This window comes from Heterocephalus glaber, unplaced genomic scaffold (genome assembly GCF_053883595.1).
Source record: "Heterocephalus glaber isolate CG9 unplaced genomic scaffold, H.glaber_assembly_v1.0 deba00001428, whole genome shotgun sequence".
Taxonomy (NCBI): domain Eukaryota; kingdom Metazoa; phylum Chordata; class Mammalia; order Rodentia; family Bathyergidae; genus Heterocephalus; species Heterocephalus glaber.
The window spans coordinates 25,703,726-25,710,277 of record NW_028258293.1 but is presented as its reverse complement, the minus strand read 5'-3'; the positions used below and the strand labels follow the sequence as shown (position 1 = coordinate 25,710,277).

The 6,552-nt window shown below is 34.3% G+C and overlaps 1 pseudogene; it reads right to left on the bottom strand.

Moving 5' to 3' along the window:
- Positions 1-2,404: 2,404 nt before the first annotated feature.
- On the bottom strand, positions 2,405-3,364 carry LOC101711872 (olfactory receptor 51F1-like; annotated as a pseudogene).
- Positions 3,365-6,552: the final 3,188 nt, after the last annotated feature.

Genomic DNA, 6,552 nt, shown 5'->3' with positions numbered 1-6,552 from the left:
ATAGGGAAGGGTGGAGGAGGTAAGGGCACACAGGCAACGGGGAAAAAATAAGAACCAAAATACATCATGTACAGGTACGAGCACCCAATGATAAATGTAAATGTATTGTATACTTAAAACATACCAATAAAAGAATTTAAGCAAAGAAAAAAAAAGAATAAAATGGCACACACAAAAAGTTTTGCTGGTTAGTTGTCCTTGAACTTTGATCCGTGGTTGGAATAGTTGAGTTCTTACATTTATGCCATTGTATCTGCTAGGTCCAGTACAAAACAACTTAGTGAGACACTGTCTCAAAACAAAAAAGGAGATGGGCATATACTCAGTGTGAAGGCCCTGGATTCAGTCTGCAGTACCCTTGCCCCAGACACACACAGAGCAGCCTCATCCCTTTGAAGTTTAGATCACTCTTGTCATTACTTTTAAAATATTATCATAAAAATCATTGCCACTTTGCTACAGTTCTTAGATTTTTCAACTTGTCTTCTCTTATTTCTTTTGTGAGTTTCTTTTCTTTTTTTTTTTTTTTGGGTACTGGGGATCGAGCTCAGACCCTTGCGCTTGCGAGGCAGGTGCTGGAACCACTGAGCTAAATCCCCAGACCTTTTGTGAGTTTCTTAGAAGTAGAGTTTACTCTATGGGTACAATTTCACTATAGTGCAAGGCACACACACACAAAAAATGAATTAAGCATTTCAAAAAAACTGCACCCTATACTTTTGTCCAGAAAAAAGTTTTGTTTTTTCATTATCTTAATACCTATGTCTAGATAAGAATTAAGGATTTGATGTTTAGGAAAGAATTCTCCAAGAATGGTAAAATTGTGACAATGTATACTTATTATATTCTTCCACAGAGTTGCTTCAAAATACTTCTTATTGTACCTTTGGAAATCTTCACTTTAGATGACAACAAAACATGGTAAGCCATATCTCCTGAATTATTAACTATCACATCACTAAATTGTTTTATGTTTTTCCCCTTTTGATGTTTCACACATCAGATTTTAAGTTGTTTAGTGCTAAGAAGTATGTTTATTGATCTTTGAACTTATATTTACAATACTCCCCATGAGCCCAAAGATAAAGTATAACTGTATTTACAGGTGTGCTGATAAATCCATTAGAAAAAAAATTATCATTTGCAGTGTTTGCTGATTTCTGTGGTATAAATATTCTGATTATGGTGATTTGAAGCTACTGGTTTGATCTCATTGAACAAAAAGTCAGAAGGAATGTATACAAAATGGCCTTCGCAAGGTGGTATATACAGTACTGGGTTCAGCACACTGCAGCCTCTACTTTTTGTTGGATTCCTGGAGCATTTCTTTTGTCTATCACCACTTTCCCATGACTCCCATCATAAAGATTTTTTGCATTTCTCTGATATCAATATAGTTGTCTTGAGTACCTTTCCAGGAAATGCACATATGGGATCTTGTTTTGTATAACCGCTTATAGTCCGAGAACCATCAATTATATACCTTAGTTCTTTCTTAGGAAAATGGAGTTATGTACTCATTCATGGCATTTTTGAAGCCTGAAGATTTATGGACAATCATGTGTGTTGATCACTAATTTTTCCATGGAAAAGGGAACATAAATTTTATTAAATTTCTAAGCAACTTTTGTGCAGAAAAAGGACAAGAACCTCTGTTCCAAATTTCCTTCCATTTTACTGCATGATCATCTCTAGTTCTCCAGAGTTCACATTTCTTATAATAAATAATCAAATACGTCCAATTCCTCAAACTTTTCTTTTACACCTCTAGCACTGGATAGTGATTTACACTTACGTGGCATGAACTTTATTTCCACATTTTGTCTTACAGATTATTCATAAAGTAAGCAAGCTGACTTATAATCTAAGAAGGCTACCACACTTTTAAGGGCATGATGTGGATTCCTAGAGATCCAGGTCTTACCTTTGCTGCTTTTGGCATTGTGTAGTACAGTTTTGAAGAGGATGACATCTGAGATAGAGGCAACTGAGGTTAAAATCTCAACCATGATCCAAGTTAATTGTGTGAACTACATATCTCTAAAGCTCATCTTTTTCATCAGTATACATTTCAATTATTTTTAATGATATATATTTATGTGGTCGTTTTGAAATATATGTGGATTATTTCTTAAAGGTAGTATAATATCTACTGTAAAGCAATCAGAAAATGTTAGTTGCTATAAATATTATTTTAATACTTCATTATTATAATATTCAAAACCCCTTACTAGATTGTAAAATTCTTAGGATAGCATATTATGCTGGTTTCTCGTGACCTAAATGTATATTTATTGACTATTGTTAAAGATGTGCAAATATCAAATTGACAGTTACTTACTAGACTGCTTTTTTATAATGAAAATAAGTTACATCTAACTGCTTCGATCTTAATAATCTTTATTTATTTTGTAAGGTACAGACTCAGTACAGCCTTGCGGATCTGTTTTGCTTTTACACTGTAGATGATGGGATTGAGCACAGGGGGCAAAAGCAGGTATACATTGGCCATCACTGAGTGGACCACTTTGGGAGCTGACCGACGATAGTGATGAACCAAAGACAGGCTTATCACGGGGTTGTAGAATACAGCAACTGCTCCAATGTGGGAGATACATGTGCTGAACAGCGTGTTCCTTTCTTGTGGGGAGGCAATATTGTGGACAGAGTGAATAATCAAGACATAAGACAGAATGATGCATGGGGTGTCTATCCCTGTGGTCAGGATGAGACTAACTAATCCACAGATGTTATTTGCCCAGATGTCTGAACAAGCTAATTTAATCACATCTGGATAATAACAGTAGGAATGGGAAAGGGCATTCATTCTTCAGAAAGAGACAGGCTTAAGGAGCAAAAGCAGTGGTGTTATTGTGATCACAAAACGTAAAATCACTAGGAGTCCCATCTGAATGATTCTGGAAATAGTGAGAATTGTAGTGTACCTGAGAGGATTACAGATTGCTACATAGCGGTCAAAAGCCATAGCCACTAGCACCCCAGATTCCATTATGGTAAATGCATGAAGAAAAAACATCTGGATGATGCAAGCATCTAGACTGATTTCTCTTGCATCAAACCACAGGATACCCAAAGTTGTTGACATTGTAGAAACAGTCAAGCCCAGATCTATGGCTGACAGCATGGAGAGGAAATAGTACATCGGCTTGTGGAGACTCTGCTGGGTGATGATGACAAAGAGGATCGCACTGTTCCCAGAGAGGGCAATGGCATAAAGACAACAAAAGGGAATGGAGATCCAGGCCTGGGCAGACTCCAAGCTAGGAATGCCAGTCAACAAGAAGTTTGGAGATTTAGCTGACAAGTTGCTTAGAATTTTCATGTTGCTCTGGATTTGTAGCATTTTTCCTCAAGATGTTCACATCCTGCAAGAGTAATACAATATTATACAAAACTACAGCATTTAGTTATTTTTAATAGGAGAGTTATCCAGTGTAACATTTAAGGTCTATCTTTGAAATAAACATATAAATTAAATTATAATATTTATTTACTATTCATAATTAATTAGGGACATTTTAACTGTTTTGCCCTTAATAAGGAAGGCATGTATATGTAATTTTACATTTTGATGATAATAATTTTTGTACAGATAGAGATTCTTAATCTCCAACAGACACTGTGAATCAAAACTAAGTTAAGAAATATCATTGCATTCAATTTTGAATATATTATTTTGTGAAATGAGTCAGAGAAATCCATTTAAAGACATATGTAAGTCAGGAGCAGAGGTGTGTGTGTATATTTCCAGGTACAGTTTTCCCAATTTTGCCAGTGATACAGACTTGAAAGTTATTATTTTATGGACATCCTTTTAATCCAACAGTATGGGTGAACAAACTCAAAGAATAGATATATAAGCGAAATCAATAAGGACATTGCTTTGTGGGAGTCATTAGAAAGAACTCTATCCACTAAAAATGATGAAACTTGACACATATATGGGAACCATAAGAATCAGAGAATGTGATATTATGACTGGGTTTCACCTGAACAACAGCATCAAATTTCTCGAGCAGTCAAGGCTGGTAAGGATTAAAAAAGTCAAAAGCAGCTGAGAGTATGTTAGTGACCCTGGAAAAAGCAGTTGAACTGGACAGATGAAAATTGCAACTTGCTACAGTGGCTTGCTTGCATAATAAATGGAAAAGTGAGTAGAAAAGGTTTGGTGTATTTCTAGAAAGTTAGGAATGAAGGTAAGGTGACAAATAAACCATGACTAATGAATTCTGTGAAGTGTATGAAAATTTTTGAAATATGAAAAATCTTAGAATAATAGGTAAATTTATCACCTGAGGTAAAAGATACAATAGATGGTGAGAGATTGAAGATTTGGAATGAGAGGGATTAATTGATATGTGAAATGTCTTAAGAAAGTAGTAAGTGAGCTTGGGTAATGGTAATAATTTACATAAAAAAACAAGGGGCCTCACCTCCATTGATAGTAGAGAGTTAGTGGTAAATGGGTAGTTTGATGAAGAGTTGTGAGATGAAATTACCAACCAATGTCTCTGTGAATCACTAGGGTGATGTACTACTATTGAAGAAGTATAAAATGTTGGTTGATGGCCTGTTCCTAAGGTAGAGGTTGTCTACACAAGAAATGAGTGCGGCAGGTGACTTTGGATATACAAAAATATCATAGTGCCTTTAATTAAATTCTAAAAATCTTTTTAAAAGTAATAAGCTTACATTGCTAAAATAAATTTTAGGAAGTCAAAAGTAAATAATAGCAATAGTACTTATATAATCTTAGTATGTTTCAATCAAGTTTCAAAATTCTGTGTGAAGTTTACTTTGTGGGAGTAAATACCTTGTAATAAGTTGACATGTTATCATTCTTTGCTATGCTAGTTTTCTGTAGTTTCCCGGCTCCTGGTTTGTGGCCTGTTAGAAAAGAAGACAGAATCTTTTAAATCTCTAGGCCTCTGGATTTCAATTCTATCTGAGAAAAACTAGTAACATATTTAACCATGAATTTTTAGATAATGTTATATGGATTCCAAAGTCTAGTGTGCACTCTAATGTTACCTGATTTTCTCTTAGGCCTGTTTGAATATTTGTGAATAGCTAACAGTGAAAGCACAAAGTCAACACAATGAACTCATCTCTCTACCTTCTTAGCAGTTTCATGTGGAAACACAGTCTTTGCTATCTTTGCTAGCAGGGAGAGTATAATCCACACTTCTGGAGCCTTTATAATAAACTGGAATTGAGCTGGGGGATAATCAGTAAGATGTGGATCTCCCTGGGGCTGTGGAAAAAGAAAAATCCAAATCTCTCTCTTTCAATCTTTAAATATAGAATGAGGCTGTAAAATCTCAAAAGAGTTATCTACTATCTCCTGCGTCCATTGTCCCCAGGGACATTTAAAATAGAAAGTAAAGAAGACAAATCATACGTACAGAATCGGCTCTCCCTATCCATTTGTTCTTTATCAATAGAGTCAAACAATTGCACATAGAAAATATTTGGAAAATACTTGAATCTTTGCCTTATAGCACATGTTTTTCCTTGTCATTGTTTCCTGGACAATATTGTATAGCATCTATTTGCAAAGTATTTCATTGTATTGGACATTGTAGGTAATTTAGAGAAATCATTGTGGAGATTCCCCAAAAAACTAAAGCTAGAAATTACATTTGACCCAGGTATTCCCCTTTTAGGTATTTTCCTAAAAGAGTTAAAGTTATCATATTACAGTGATACATGCATGCCAATGTTTTTGGTTTTTTTGGTCTTGTGTGAAACTACAAGTTTTAATGCAAAAGGTAAAGTATGCCACTGTGTCTAGATATTTATCTGAAGAGAACAAAGATGGGGTTCTGAGAAGAGTATCAACACTACAGAAAATAAATGTGATTCCTAAATTATGTTCAAGTTAATATTTATAATAGTATAATTTATAATTGCTAAATCTTGGCAGGAGTCAATATGTCCTTCAACAAAAGAATGGACAAAGAAACTGTGGTATTTAGACACAATGGAGCCCTACTGTGCCATAATGAAAGATACAGTTGAGTCCTTTGTAGGAAAATGGACACACCTTGAGACAATTATGTTAAGTGAAATACATCAGACACACAAACCTAAATATTGCATGGTTTCACTCATATGAGAAACCCAAATTACAAATAAAGAGCAAGATAAAAGAGATATAGAAAGTAGGGACATAGAACTTTGTCAAATGGGAAGGGGATCAGGAGAGAGAGAAAGGGGATTACAAAAGAATTAATGTGTTATTTACAAGTACCAACTCTACACAAGGAATATATATGTTATGTATTGAGAACATGTACTAATAAAAATAATAATATAAATAAATACCTATAAACCAATAAAAATATTTTTAAAACTTCATTGGAATAAAATAGGTTTTAAACAGGGATATGCCCAAGTATGTGCAATTTCACAATTTTATATAAGAGATTTGAGCACCTCAAGTCCAATATAAACAAGTTGACTTATTTTGCTGAACTTTAATTAGGTTATCCTCTTCAATTTTAATCTTTTCAATGATCTTAAAACTAA